Below are 15,599 nucleotides of genomic sequence, written 5' to 3' on the forward strand. Positions count from 1 at the left end.
AATATCAGGGAGGTTATATGAGTACACAGCACAATCAACATGAACCTCCAAAATTAACCAACCAGAATCGGCAAGTGTCTAAGCCATCTACATACAACAGTCACATTATGTTACCCGATACACACGCTCACACATTCATATACACCGGTGTCCTAGTGGAAAGGACTGGTTCCCCACTCACAGGATGCAAACAAGCCGCTGAATGAGAAAGTACACACAGACACAGTGTCAAATAGCCTACAAGGCATTAGGATGATGAGAGCCCTGTAAATGTCGGAGGAAGTCGGCACGGTATTCCATTCATGTCTCCAGCCGTTCTGTATTTGATATTGCCCGCGTACTGGGAACAGGAAATGTGGTCCGAGGCTCTGCAGTGAGTCTGAGCAGGAAGCTCCGAGGCTCCATTCCATGATTCCCTGCAGCCAGCCGTAATTGGCTTACACATTCCTCCAAGGATTACCACTCTCCCCTTATTTGTGTTTTTAAAAAAAAAACATTAAAACGTTTGCTTTGGCTCCTTGAATAACGCTCAGTGTCAAAACACATTCAGTTTCCGCTTGCCTTGTTTTCCCCCCCCCCACACATTGGGTGAAGTAAACAAGTGAAATGATGATTTTTTTTTCAGCTCTGATTTAACACTTCCATATAGTTTTATGTGTAAGTGTCTCCAGAATAAGTCTGCAACTTCACTGCTTTTCTCATCCCCTTTCCCTCATCCTCCTCTTCTCTCCTTAGCCCTATCAGTAAGAATAGCAAAAAAATCATTTAAAAACGCATCATTTGTACCTCTTTTGGCAGCTTGATTGTCGGGAAAAGAGATCATTTGCTTGCAAAAAATAAATAAAATAGAAGCTCTCTTTTGTGTTTTTAAATTGCAGCAGAATCAGTTTTGGAAAGAGACTGCGATTATAAAACAGGACATTGCTTGTGCCAAATGACATAGCGGTATGTTGTGCCAAAATGAAACAGCTTGCAGCTTTGGGTGATGACAATGTCCCATTATTAAAACGGATATAGCGCAGACGCTTGTAGGGAGACAGAGATGAAATAAGGAGGACCCTGACCATTCTGATCTCGCATGAAGTTTTGCCGTCTGCATCTGCCAGTGTGCGTGTTGAGCTCCCACAGCGCAGAGCTATTATCTATGAATGAAACTGGACTTCTTTATTCGCCGGGTGTGCCACCTGCCGGTGCGTCACGGCCGCGCTGGCCAATCCTGACGCAGTGATCCTTCGTGCGCCCTTGGAGATCCCGCAGTGCTCCTCACATCGCCGTCCGATCTACGGCTTGGTGACGGTCGAAGGCGAGCCTAGTTAGCCGTGAACCGTTAGCGCTTCAGATGTGATCAGGTTGGACTGCCGTAGCCGACTGCTGCTGTGCCAAACGGGGACCCGTGACAAGTTTTGACTGGATTGCCATTTCCACATCTGCTTCTGCTGCTTTTGACCCGCGCGCTATTGAATGTTATGAGGTAGGTGAAAATAAGACAACAAAATTGAAAGTTTTATTATGTTGTGTCTCAGTAAAGTATCTGGTTTTACTCCCAGAACCGGTTCCCGGCTGCTTTATTTTGCCACGCGTTTTCGCCGCACAACGCTGCACTTTGAAGTTGCAGACACAACATAATTTTAGGCTACTGATGAGGCTACTTGTCCACAATGCTCATACTATATTCAGGATACTATTGGAAGGTCGCATTAGATGTGCTTTTCTTTAAATTCAAGTTTGGCAAACAAGTGCTGCCGCTGTCTCCCCGCATACCCTCCTGCTCGGCTCAGCATCCCTGCCCAACCCCTCTGCGCTCTGCACTCTTCAGATGCTGCTTCTCCAAAAAGGCTACGTGGCCTCTCAAGCAAATCTGTGAAGTTAATTAAAAACACGGACAAAATATTTGTTTTCATATCCGAAAACCTCTAAAGTCAAAGTAAATGAAAAAGAAGAAAAGCATTGTTACCAAAGGGGCTATTGTTCGAGTAAGATTTGTAATCATAGAGATCAGATATAAAGTATTTGTTACTGCATTGTTGTGGACAGAGGAGGAAATTAATTGTGTCCTTACATGGCAAGTGGACTGTTTATTTATGATGCCCATAGATGGCAATGTGAAGGAATGTTCCCTCTTGGTGGCCTATGGGTACTTTGACATTGTGCTGGATAATGAGTAAGAGCAGAGGGAATGGCATCTGTACCATGGTGCAAATATTATTCCTTCTAGTCCACGGCTGCCATTCTTTATCACAGAGGCTGGAGTTAAAGTTTGACAATACAGTAGCCAAATATGAATCACAAACTATTTTCTCCATGGCTGCAAACCCCCATAGTATAACATTTGAATATGTTGCACGTATCAACACTACCAGCGTGTTTTTCTATTCATATATCAACACAGGCATTGTTAGGGAACAGTGCAGTCTAGTTCCATGTCGTGGTGAATGCACGGTTTGTTACTAGTCTGTTAAAGGTGGAGCAGGAATGTGTTTAGATGATTATGACTTTCCATTGCCTGCTGTGGGGAGAGACGCAGTGGGGGACGTTCAGAAAAAGAGACACTTGAAGGAAAGGGTGAGAGAGAAAAGGTGAGCAGCGATGGAGCTTTCGCGGCTTGATGTATTGTTTGAGCCACGGTCAATATTGGTTGACCGATATTTTTTCAGTCTTACCTCTCTTGATAGATGGTTTTGTTTTGCACATTGCTACTCTCGTATTGATCATCATTATGCCTTTTCCAGATGGGCTTTGGGTGGAGGATAGCACTTTGTGACATTGGGGTGTACATGGCTGAAGTGGGATGAAAATGTCTTTGCTTTTACCCTCTGCTGTACCTGTGGTTTTGCGTGGGTGCTGCACACAGTGGCTTGTTGGCACAGACGCTTTTGGTTTATTGGTCCCAAGCTTGTCAATATGTACCAATGATGTTGGAAAAATAATAATGTACACTGTGCAAAGTTAACCTGCCATTTGTAAGTGATATATGGGGTGTTATTCTGCTATAGTTTACTGGAACATAAAGTCAGTGTTTTTCCCGATGTTTCATCATCAAAGGAATAATCTTGTGAAATACTTGTATTGCTTTTTTGCCAGATGAAATGATCGATACACTCTTTACACACTATTTGTTTATTCCTTTCAAAAACCCAAGAGTAAATTCCACAAGTTGTGGTGCTCAGATTGTTTTGCCTTTGGACAAAGTCAGGGTAGCGGTCTCCTCAGTTCCAGTCTTTGTGGATAAGCTAAGCTAATAGGATCCGGCTGTAGCTTCATATTTACAGTGCAGACATCTTAATTTGGCCGATAAAGCAAAAAAGCATATTTCCCAAAATGTTGAGTTGTCCTTGAAAGCAATAATATGGATATGGTGCAACTCATTTTAGTTTTAAATGGGAGTGTGTTAGATGTCTTTGGGAAAGATTGACACAGACACTGCTGTGTTATTGGTTTAAAAATGGCAGATTGAATAGAAAGACAACAAAAAAACACAAGAATATGCAATAAACATGTATTATTAAGTGAAATAGAGAGTTTTAGCTTCTCTATGATCCTGAAAAAGCATCAAACAGTAGGCTATAACCCTCAGGCCGCAGCTTGCACTGACTGGCACCACTAGGCTACTTTTAGAGCAGGCAACAGGAGACAGTGATGGGGATTTTACAGGAGTCAGCTGGCCAAACAGACAGGCTAACGCCCCCATTGGGTTTCATTAGGGCTCGTCTTGATGTTAAAGCCTTTTTTTAATCCACTTTCACAGCCATGCAGACCACAACAGAGCAAAGCACATCATCTATCTTTAGACAGAACGCGGGCAGAAAGTTTTCCATCTCGGTTCAATCATTAAAATAATAACACAAATTCCCCGTAGTTGGCCTTAAAATGTCTCCGTTGAAGAGTTTTTCTGTGCAAACTTTGTGCTGGTAACTTCCATGCTCATGGGAAATGTTGTTTTCTAGTGATGCAGTAATCAAAATGCCAGTATATAATGTATAGTAACTGAATCAAACAAATGGGCCCCATTGTCCCCGATATCCAATCAAGCTATTTGAGTTAGTATCTGCCCAATATCCAATCTGGTACCAAAGCATCTCGAGTGATTCCAGCAACAGATAGAACGCTCTCAATTAGCGTTGATTACATTGTTCACAAAGAGCTGTGTTTATGCAGCTTTGCACTCCTTCCTTGCTTCTCTAAGTAGACAAGCTGTCTGAGGGTGTGATCACAGTAAAGCCTTACGGGGTGAGTGCTTGGACTCTTTGTCTTTGTCTCCACTTTCTGGGCGGCTACTGTTGTTGTCCCATGTTCGTAGCATCTGCTTAGCTTCAGAGACGCAGTGCTGGGAAGACACTTGACTTCAGTGGCCTGATGAGCAGCTGGACATTTTCAGCAGAAATTTATTTTCTATGGCCGTTAATAAATTCAATACATAAGAGGGGCTTTAATCATAATTTATTGGCACCTAATTCAAATAACATGTTATTGACTTAACTTGAATTTGGTGTCGTCTCACGGTTATATTACTTGATATATTGGTGCCCTGCGGATGCAATTGAGGCTTTTATAGCTCACATAACGTGTGTTAAACTGACACTCATCACTCTCTGACCTTTGCTAGTTGTCACAAGCTTGGCTGGGGCTGCCCCTTATTGGTGGCAATAAGGTTCTCACTTCAGGGCTGTTAACAACTGCTGCTCCATGTTTATGTTAGGATATTGTGTATGTTCAGCACACAGCAATCCGCACACACAAATCCAGATAATGCAAGTGAGATACAGTTCAAAGGTCAGATATTTGGCAGGAGAGGAAGGGTGATTTACGGAGGCCGAGTGGAGGTCGGCGGTGTTATCTACATAGGTTCATGTAGGTCTGTTAGGTATATAAACTGCACATTTGAATCTGTCAGCCGTAACTGTAAATGTTGCACTAGGAAACAGCCCGCATGCTGCCTTTCAAACCAGTATTTCCATACAGTTTGTCTCGCAAGCTGGTACGCTCCACTGCACCAGCAATATTTATTCTGAGATTTTTTCTTTTTCTTCTTTTAACTTTTTGTTTCTTCTGTCCAAATTTAAAGTCATTCCTTTTCTCTGTCTGTCATGTTTCACTACCCCCCCCCCCCCCCCCCCCCCCCCTCGCGACGACACACCGCACTCTCTCTCTCTCTCTCTCTCTCTCTCGCTCTCTCTCTCTCTCTCTCTCTCTCTCTCTCTCTCCCCTTCTGTTCTCTTGACAAAGTAAACCTCACTTAAGGGAATTCAGACTCTTATCTTATATACGGCTGCTCTTTTATGCTCTCTGTCTGTGCTTAGCAAATAAATTAATAACCACTTGCCATTCCATCATTTTCAGTGGAGGTGCAGACGGGTCGGTTTCCAGGTAAAAGAGAGCTGTACTAATAAGAGACAGGGACAACAGAGAATGATAGATCGCTCGTGAAATATGTATACTGGGAGTCAAAAACTACTAACGGAGAGTGAATCTGCACCAGCTCCAGTAATGACGGGTGCAACACACAGAAAGGGAGAGATTGTGATGATGATGGATGTTTGGCTTGGCCTGGACGAGCCTCTAACTCTCAATATTCAGCAGTATATTTCTTTGTTTCGATTAATGTTGCCATCATCCATGGCTTGTTTATTATTCTGAGTTAATGTAGTTTCACATTGTATTGATTACATTAAAGATTGCTTTGTAAACTAAACTCCACCATACGGTACATTCTTTTTCTCACTGATCTTTCAAAAACTATCCACAGTAGCTCTGGACCATTGGTGCTTATGTAAAACGGACACATTTCTCTTCTTAAACATTTTGAGGTAATGTGAGCTAAATGTTTAGTCCTCTTAATAAACTTTTTTTTTTTGTATCGCATTGGCTTCAGTTTTATAATGCTCTACAGCTAAAGATACTGAAAGATCATCTTTAGAGAGCGGTGACGAGACGCCTTTATATAAGAGTGAACTGCTTCTGTGGATGAAGGGGAACTGAAAGAAGAAGAAAGAAAGGAACAAATGTTCCCTTGTCACACCAGGGAACATAACTGATACAACAAAACTAAATTCAAATACCTTTTGAAAGTATTGAAAAAAAAAATCGAGCCATTTCACAATGCATCTTTTCCTTTTCAAATAAACCCTGCCTTGATATTTTAAAAGGGAAAGAGAGAATGTTCTTTGAATGTTATTGATTCTCGTTTTCCACATTCCTGAATTCCCCAAATAGCATGTCTGCCTTCCACAGCCCCCTAACAATGCAGCATTTGTAATTCTTTTATTTTTTATTATAACAAAAATGATATATTGTCTGAAGCACAGCCATTTATGTACGATTGGATAAATGCTGACAGTGAACTGAAACACTTTTACTCATCAAATTGTATTGTCTGACACGCACTAGGGAAGCTGTTTGTCAACATTAGAGCAACACTATAGACGATTTGCAATTTGCAGTTATGGGTTCTGATTACAAAGTGAAGGAGTTGTCTGTCAGCGGGACGTTTGATTGGATTTTTCAAACTGAAGGAATCTGAAGAATACCACATACTGCGACATGTTGTATGCACTGAATAATGGCATGACGGGGTTCAAAGCCACGCTTTTATACACCGAGATGAATGGATAGAACGCTGTCACACCTGCTGAATATTTATGTGTTTCAGATCATTTATAATTCATGATGAGAAAGTCTTGTGACAGATGTTGGTGTAGACAAACAAACATCTGTTGTTGGTGCAATACAAAAATGGTTCTTTAACTCTTTGATGCTGGTTCAAGTTTAATTCATTTTATTAATGTTGCCCAATATCAGAAATCCCAATTTGTATCAAGGCACCTTAAAGTCTGTTCGTCATACTCTCTATCTGTAGACCTTTGATTCAAACGAGGAAAAAATCATTCCCCTGTAAAAAAGAATCCCTTAAATGGTAAAACAAATGTAAGAAACCTCGGGAAGATTCACAGAGTCGGGATCCCTGTCCCTTGACTTTACAATCATGATTAGATATCACGTAATATGCTAAGTAGGGCTGTATATTGGCAATAATCTGGCACAGGGCTGGGTGATAATGCAAAATAATTTTTTGTCTTTCAATGGAATCGTATCATGATGAAATCTTATATCAAGATATCATTATACACAATTACCTTGTCTAAATTGGTTTAACAAGCACATACTCACTCAAATTTAGCCGAAAATCTGAATTGATAATAATTCTGCTTATGGGAATACCACCGCGTAGTTAAATCAAACTTTTTTCTTGACCTCATTACCCCCCGCAGCAATCGGATTATCTATCTTTTCACCTCTAATGTCAACTAATAATTAAAAATCAATACAGTATCACGGAAAGTTGCAATTGCAAAGATATTTTCTTGCACCTCATGCTCAGGCTCATATATTTGTGGGATTACTGAGGATACTTTTTCATTATAAGTGTGAGATGATTGCTGATGAATCGTATTTTACTAATGTCACAACAAGCACCTCCTAATTTGAAACTAAATTGAACATGTTTGAAGTCTAATCACGGCAACGTAAAGTTAGATTAGATGCTGCCGTGTGATTAGGGTCCTGTCAAAATTAATTTGCCAGAATTTACCAGGAAGTAAGTTCTTTTTAGAACTATGATGTTTTTTTTTAGTTTTCTCCAGTTTATTTCTGGTTGACACCCGCTCGCTTTTGTAATGCAGCTCATCAAGCACATATCAGGTGAGTCCAATTGTGTGTCAAGCGCTCATCTTTAACATGCATTCCTGACTAAATCACATTCTTTTTGCCTTTGTAATGTTCCATCTACAAATCATGTCAGAGGTTAGATTAAGGTGAAGAACGTAAATGATTTATCTTTGCTCTTTGCTCAATGCCTTCTTCATTTCACACAGTTTTTGTTTTTCAGTGGAGAACAGAGGCAGCCATGTCATGAGGACTAGTTTCACCACATCGTGGGAGTTTTTAATTTGCGGGTGAGGACAAGTGACATGAATAGACTGTATAGTCACTGTAGTTATGTATTTGGCCCTGGGACATACTTACTGAAGGACATGTTTAAGAACTGAAATTGCTTCAGTCTTATGTTGTTGTTTTTTGTTCATCACAACTCTGTTTAATCTTCTTTCAGCAATGTGCCTCCACTGCTGTTGTTTTGACATCATCTCTCCTAATGGGCCTCTGTAAGTCGAGTAGAGGGCCCTCTTTTATGTAACACCTGTCACACAATTAAAACAGCGTGAGGGACTTTTTCTTTTTCTCCAAATCAGAACTTATCACAAACTACTTGTGGAGCAGCATATGGCACAGGAGAGACTGAATGGGCCGGCGATTATGTCTACTGAGAGGATCATAGCTGTGGGTGTCGATAAAGGACACTGTTGAGGATTTTTAAACAATGACGAGCTCATGGGAAGCGTTTTTTAAAAAAGCGAGCGCGTGCTTTTTCAAGGGGATTTGGAGTTGCTGATTGGCCGCTGTGCCAACCTGTTATCGCTGCTGAGTCGCTGCCAGCTGTGATTTTGATACGATTTGGGCAGAGCTGCTGTGCCAAGCAGCAGCATTTCTATATGCTTACTATACAGTGTGTGCTGTGGTTTGAAGTCCTGCACTTGTGTTCATTTTAGTGTGTGACGTGTTTAGCTTTTTCTCTGCTACTGAGTTATGTACATTTTTAGACATCCCAACAACAGTTGATCTGTTATGTTGTTGATTTGTGGCTGTGATTTTAAAGGGTATTCTAGCCTCTTAAATTCAAAATATTTTTGCAACCAGAAGTACCACGAGAGGGTGGAAGTCCAACCGGAAGCTTCATAAGACATATGTAGGCGACCAAAATGTTACAGTTAACATTCATTATCTGGAAACAAACTGTCAAAGGGTTTAAGTTGTAAGACGAAAACACGGACTACCGACAGACCTGAAGAACGCAACCTGTAGCAACCTGTCAATCACATGATAGCCACGCCCCAAAGCCTCCCCCGCTTTATTGTCTATTTCCTCTAAATGGGACCATAATTTAGAAGACTTGAAACTAGCGATTGAGACCATAAGCTAATATTTACAATGTTTACTGAGGTAATAAATCAAGTGAGAAATTGGGTCATCTTCTTATAGGCTTTTATACAATTAGGGTTTTATTTTGCAACCAGAGAAGGCACAGCCTGATTATTAGAAAGAATGCAAGTTTAAGGGACTTCAGAGTTAGCTTCACTCTAGGACTCGGAGATTGCCACCTGTGCAACCCTTAAGAACAATGTCTGTGCCTTATTTTCCCTGAACGGTCCTATTGAGAATTTGAGCAGACGCTGCAGTCATGCTTTGGGGATCAAATATTGGTCTTGACTTTAATGTTACAGTCATGGAACTAGTTAATTGTCAACACAGCTGGTTTTCATTATACCAATTCACCTGATTCATCGTTTGTTTTGCTCTACCTGCACTCGAAATGATGCTTGAAAGTTGCCTCTTGTAGCTTTATGCCTGTCTCAGTATTATCACCAGCCCAAGTTCCCACCAACTGTCAAAGTTAGACGGACATGTTCAAAGTAAAGTCAAATGGACAACTACTTGAAATTTCGATTTCCTAGTTTTTGCCCTGAAGGAAATATAAGAACGACCATTTGCCCCGTTCTTTAAAGGAGTTCAAACCAGCTCCTGTCTTTGAGTCTTCCTCCTTCCTCAGTTTGATTGACAGTTCAGAAAGAGACGGGGAGTTGTAAAAGTTGCACCAAGTCTGGGTGAGATGTAGAGCGAGCCCTCTGGCTAAACTCTGTAGAGGAAAATTAATCCAAGCCAACAAGACTCGCGACCTCCAGGCCAGAAAATCATATCCTCAGCTGATATTTACATGAGCCTAAAGCAACAAAGGCGAATGAAAATAATTTTACTCCAATTTACTCTTTTGTCAGTGTCCGTCTGAAGAAGTGTGTGGTTCAATACTTTCTTGTCAACGCTTTACTGCAGAGTGGGGCTCTCCTGTTGGACAGGTTGAAGGCTGAGACAGAATTACACAAGAGGGGACGCAGATGTGCAATGTTCCTTTGGGGATTTGAGGTGTTTCATAATAGTAACAAGCTGACAACAGCCTGATTTATAAAGTAGAGTAAGTGAAACCCTCTTAGTCCATCAGCCAAATTGAAAATTTTGCCTTTAGGCTTTACAAATAGCTCTTCACTCTTTTTATTTGCAGGCCTATATATTAACTGATCCCATTTATGTTACACTGACAGAATAAACATTTCAAAAAAAGAAATTAGGAATGATGAATAATTAGTGAGTCCAATCATTTACATAAGTATCAATACAACAATGTAAAAATACAAAAGACCCAAACAGGATGCAGCAGTGGCCGGAGGCATTATGTGAACACGATATCTCAGGAACACCTGGAGGGAATTTCTGCAAATTTGGTACAGACGTCCACTTTGACTCAAGGTTGAACTGATTATAATTTGGTGGTCAAAGGTCATTGTGACCTCACAATACACATTTCTGACCATAACTCAAGTATTAGTATGCTATTTGTGACAGTTTCACACAAATGTCTAATAGGATAAAGTTAAGTGATGACATTTTGGACAGACATGGATGTAAACTGCAACTTGACTTGTTGGTCGAGGCGGTAATTCTACTTTAATCCCCAAAAAGTAAATGAGAGTTCAGTCTGTGCCACACCTAAAGTAATTGAAAACAATAGATGTAGTCTCTAGAGGCAAAAATCCCTGTCATGATTAGGGAATACCAGCTTTCCCTTGCTGGTATTTTACAGCCCCTACTTGTTTTGTAGATGGACCAATGTTAACCCTTAACACCTCCTCAGGGATTACTTCCACTTAGCAAAGTGATAATAAACTCGAGCTCATCACAGGAATGTGTGTGACTTGGCATGGCATGAAAGCTTTGTGGGAGAAGGACAATGACATGAATCACTGGAGTCGATTTTAGGATCGGTCATCTGTATTGTGTTCATCCTTATCGGCTGTGCAAACCCGCTGGCAATAACGGGCACAAGCCTTATCGAACAGCTTTGTAAAGGAAAAGTCGTGGAAGTATTTTTGTTTCCTTCAATCCAATTTCAAATCGGCGTAGGACAAGCTCAACAGAATTATAAAGTATTACAGAATTCTGGGAGATTTGGTGGAGGACTAGACTGCCAGAGTACATTAACTTTAGTGGTGTCTTTGGGATGAAAAGCAGGCCAGAAGCGAGAGAGGATGGATGGAATTGCCTGGCATGTCTCCATACAAAAGTTTCTGGCAAAGCACGTGGTAGAAAAAAAAGGAAACTGTTTATTGGCTTGGTACCCTCTGTGTTTCTTTGAAATGTAATCATAACCCAGGTTGGGCATATTTATTGCATATACAGGCAACACACTGGAGTTACGGGAGCTTATTATTTATCAATATTTATTCAGCTAAATATATGGTGTAAGCATGAAAATACAATGGTTAAATCGGCTTGATTTATAAAGTCTGGATTCCTGGCAAAGAGCTCAGTTTCAATCTCTTCAAATCGAAGTAGCAAACAAGGACTTATTCTCCAGCAGTAGCAGAGCTGGCAGAGGCACATGGCAAGAGACCATTTTAGTTTCAGTTTGGGAATTGTGCTGCTTCAAACAAACCTGCTAGAACTGAGGCGGATAGAGTCGCACAGCTATTTATCACTGAACACAGAGTACGGCTGAGGCTAATGGAAAAGTCATTAATTGTAATGCTATTTGGTCATAAACAAAGAACCGACATTTTAACCTGATCATGGCGGAAAAGCCAGGGGATCTCCAATATGATTACAAATCATCCCAATACCTGATATCCTCCCAAATTGAATGGCAACCCATTCTGTAGTTGTTGAGACATTTCACTCAAAACCACAAATGTCAACGTCATGGTGGCGCTAAAAAGGGAAAAAGAAGGGGATCATCAAAATCAGGAGGTTTTGTCCTCCAGGGACCATGAATATCTCGACAAAATTAGACAGCAGTTGTCGAGATATTTTAGTTTGGATTAAAGTAGTAGAGTAGCTAACCGACAGTGTCATCCATAGAGCCATGCCGCTAGCGTCAAAAGATTTAGTCTTTAGAGCTGCCCACTGGCAGTTTGGCAGACAGCACTGCCACACTGCTACAGTTTGGTTTTATCACATTTAGTTGGACCATGTACAAAAAACATGAATCTCGCACAAGAAGAAGAGATGTATTGTAACAGCTTTAGCTGTTAATTCCCGTCTGCACTGGGAAATGTATCTTACCTGCGGCCACTATAGGAAGAATGGACTGAAAGCAACAAGCAAGTTTTCACCAGGATTGTTTAATTTAGCTCTACACACAAAAACGTATAACAATTTAACAGATGCTATAATTACATAATAGTTCTGCACAGAGTGGCTTTAAATAATTAAAACTTTCAACGCGGCACTAGGATCTAGCAAATACCTAAATGCTGTGAGTGTGATTACAGAAGGCTTTGAGCTGGTTGGATTAATTGCTGCTGCTCTTCTACGCTTAAATGCTTGCGTTCGCAACGATATTCCATTAAAAAGGGTACATGTTGTCGATGACCTTGGGTAAACTGAAGTTTTCTCTCAGGATGTGCCACCGCTTTGTTCCTTTCTCTTTACTGTTCTTGTTTATTTAACCACTGTTTTTTAATCCAGATTAGTCTCACTAAAGCTCTTTAAATTAATCTTATTAAATCTCTTTTTCCTCAGAGACATGGAGGGCAGTTAGAGTTAGTAGTCCTCTGCCTGGTTTTCCTTAAGCTCCTATCATTACATCAGTCACATCCTGTTTAATCCTGAACTGTTGAGAACCTCCAGGGGAGCGGGATAACCCTGTGACCTCTTTGCCGCCTCTCTATTGTTTATTTTCACGATATATATCAGGATCGGAGGTGATATAACGAATTAGCAATGATCGACGGTGCTTTTGAGATCAAGTGAAACAGTCTGAGTCATTCCCCTGTTTTGGTTATGACCCCTTTTATTGTATCTCAGCTTTGGCAGTAAGGTTGAGTGCAGCTCTTTGCTCTCCATATATCATAATCAGGATGTGGCAGTGGTTATTTACATTGCTCACGATCCAGTGTTTGGATTCGTTCTTAATTCGATGCTTAGTTTCCAAACACTGTCTTTCACTAATGTGAAGAAAGTTGATCAAGTTACCACCAAATCTGTGTGTTTGATAACTTGTGGATTTGGGCTTGAGACTTCTTGGCTGTTGTATGAAATGATTTGTCACTGAACAGTAACATAAACAAGGCATGAATATTGATGACAGACTCCAGACAGTCGAAATTCCTCAACTTTTCGGTCTTTGCAGCGCCAGGAGTACCCGATGAATTAACGAAGAGCTGCCGAAGGGCGAAATGAGAAATCTGTCAAAATGCTCAAAACAGAGTTGATCAGTTGGCCATAGTGTTCAAATCAAGTTGTTCAATTAACCGGAACAAACTGTCCTGGCAGATGATTCAGAGTCAGCTGTTTACTGGATAATTCTTTACAGATATACAATATGCAGTGTCATCCATGCAGCTTCGACGGGGTGTGCTGATTTAATCAGTTTTATACCTAAATGCTTCCTGTAGGAACCTGTCGAACAGGCTCTGCAGGATACTTGTGAGTCTGACCCTCTTCTCCACAGGCAGAGCATAACTCAGGTACTGTGGCTTCCTCATTCATTGAATGCTACTTTGACTGGCTGTATGAGACACTGGAAGCTTAATCCAATTGAAAAATAAAAAAGATAATTCACATTGCAGATGGCTGAATCAGAGGCAGATGTTTTTCCCTTGGAGCTGCAGATGCTTTTTATTGTTTTCTTTTGCCAAAGCATTGATATTTTCAGTTTAGTTATGTAAGTTTGTCATCATTACTTATACCATTTGACCAGGAACAATAATACAATGTTTCTGTCACTGTAAGGAGGTTACTTAATTTTCCTTCTTGTTTTAACAGTATATTATAAAGTAATAGAATGTGCAAGTATGAACAAAAGTTTTAATTATGTAGTATTGTTATTCAGTCATTTTTGAAAGTTTGTCCCCATTAGGATTTAGTTTTCCGGGGGGTGTTTTTAATACATCTTTCACTGCAGGGATATTCGCTGAATTTATTTTCTCGCAGAGTGCTGCCATCGATATTCTTGAGTTTTTAAATTCAGTCAAGTATTTAATGACAGCATTTACTCTAGTTCTGCACTACTTTCTCTGCAATAGCTATACTATAATAAATTCATTCACATTGATTAGCTTTTACCCCCCATGTCGGGAGCACGCATCCCTCACTGCCATTATCGGAGCCTTGTCGTCGTGATTGTATGGGCGTGTTCACGTTCAATGCAATCGTTAGTCAGTGGAAGTGACAGGACGTCGCCCAACCTCGCGCAGCGCTTGTCGAAGCGGCGAGGTCACTCGATCTCAGCTCCCGCCTCATTCATCAGGATGACATATGCAGATGGTTCGCTGTACATCCATACATACGACCTCTAGACATCAGTGTCTCTCCGTGTTTAACCTGCTCATAAGCCCTGTCTGAATAAGACCGTCCATTTCAAACAACCTGTCACTGGAATTTGAAAAATTGAAGCATCTGTTGATGTGTTATTTCAATTTTTTCTGATGTTAATCTTGTGAATACATTAACAAAAGCTCATAAAGTGTTGGTCATGTGTTGTACTGGAGATTTACAAGCTCCCAGCATCTTATATTGCTCAATTTAAGCGGGAATTTGACTGAATGATCCACAAGTGCTATTTCTTCTGGTTGTGACAATGATTGAGAGGAAAGGCAAAGAATCGGAAAAGGTGGGAGGAAGGGATGATATTACATTGGTGAACTTGAACAACACTCCCTAAAATAGAAACTAGAGAAGCAAGACTCTAATCTGTGATGCTCGGTTGAATTTACAGCCTTGAGGTGATCCGTGGACACAGGAGATTAAGGGGGTTTGTAGATTTGCATGTGCAAACCTAAAAAGAGCTTTCGTCTTAGTTATGCCACAAGTTGTGAACCAGAGAAAATAGTCCTTGTGTGTTGGACATAAACTGTCCCAAAGCACTTTTTAATGGAATATGCATGTACTGCACATGTACTGCACATTCTGCCATTGTGCAGTTTTCTCTGCATTAATAATCCTGTCAAACTGTCAAAACATGAACCATCAAATGTTTATGATGTCCTCTACACCGTCGAGCACCCTGCAGACTCAACAGGGTCCTAATTTCCTCTTTAATTATTATTTATTTTTTACAGTTGGGACTCAAGTGACTGGCCTGAATGAAAACAAAATGGAAAATTAATTTAGATGAAAGCCCCAGGCTGAGCAAGCAATACATCACATTTATAATGAATGATTATGACGTCGAAGTTTTTGGGTTTTAGATTTCTTTAGTAGTTTTCAGAAAACAATGTGTAGATCTGAACAGCACATTTGGCTTATTCTCTCTCTCTCTCTCTCTCTCTCTCTCTCTCTCTCTCTCTCTCTCTTAATCCTGTCGTTTTACAAACCAGTGCTGCTTTTAACTTCTTCGGTGTGCATATGGGGATATTTTTTAGCTTGTTTGGCGTTGTGTGTAAATCCATTTTCCTCGGCTTCACCGGCTCACTATTTGCTTACACTGGGCATAATGG

The 15,599-nt window shown here is 40.6% G+C and overlaps 1 protein-coding gene across 2 annotated transcripts in view; it reads left to right on the forward strand.

The window, feature by feature from the left end:
- The first annotated feature begins 1,047 nt into the window (after positions 1 to 1,047).
- chrm3a (cholinergic receptor, muscarinic 3a) overlaps positions 1,048 to 15,599 on the forward strand; it is a 71,493-nt gene continuing 56,941 nt past the window's right edge. For both annotated transcript variants that reach the window (XM_031872909.1, XM_031872919.1), the window contains exon 1: positions 1,048 to 1,471. The gene's annotated coding sequence lies outside the window, so the exon portion shown is untranslated. The remainder of the gene's footprint in view (positions 1,472 to 15,599) is intronic.

This window comes from Anarrhichthys ocellatus, unplaced genomic scaffold (genome assembly GCF_004355925.1).
Source record: "Anarrhichthys ocellatus isolate YVR2014 unplaced genomic scaffold, GSC_Weel_1.0 scaffold3, whole genome shotgun sequence".
Taxonomy (NCBI): domain Eukaryota; kingdom Metazoa; phylum Chordata; class Actinopteri; order Perciformes; family Anarhichadidae; genus Anarrhichthys; species Anarrhichthys ocellatus.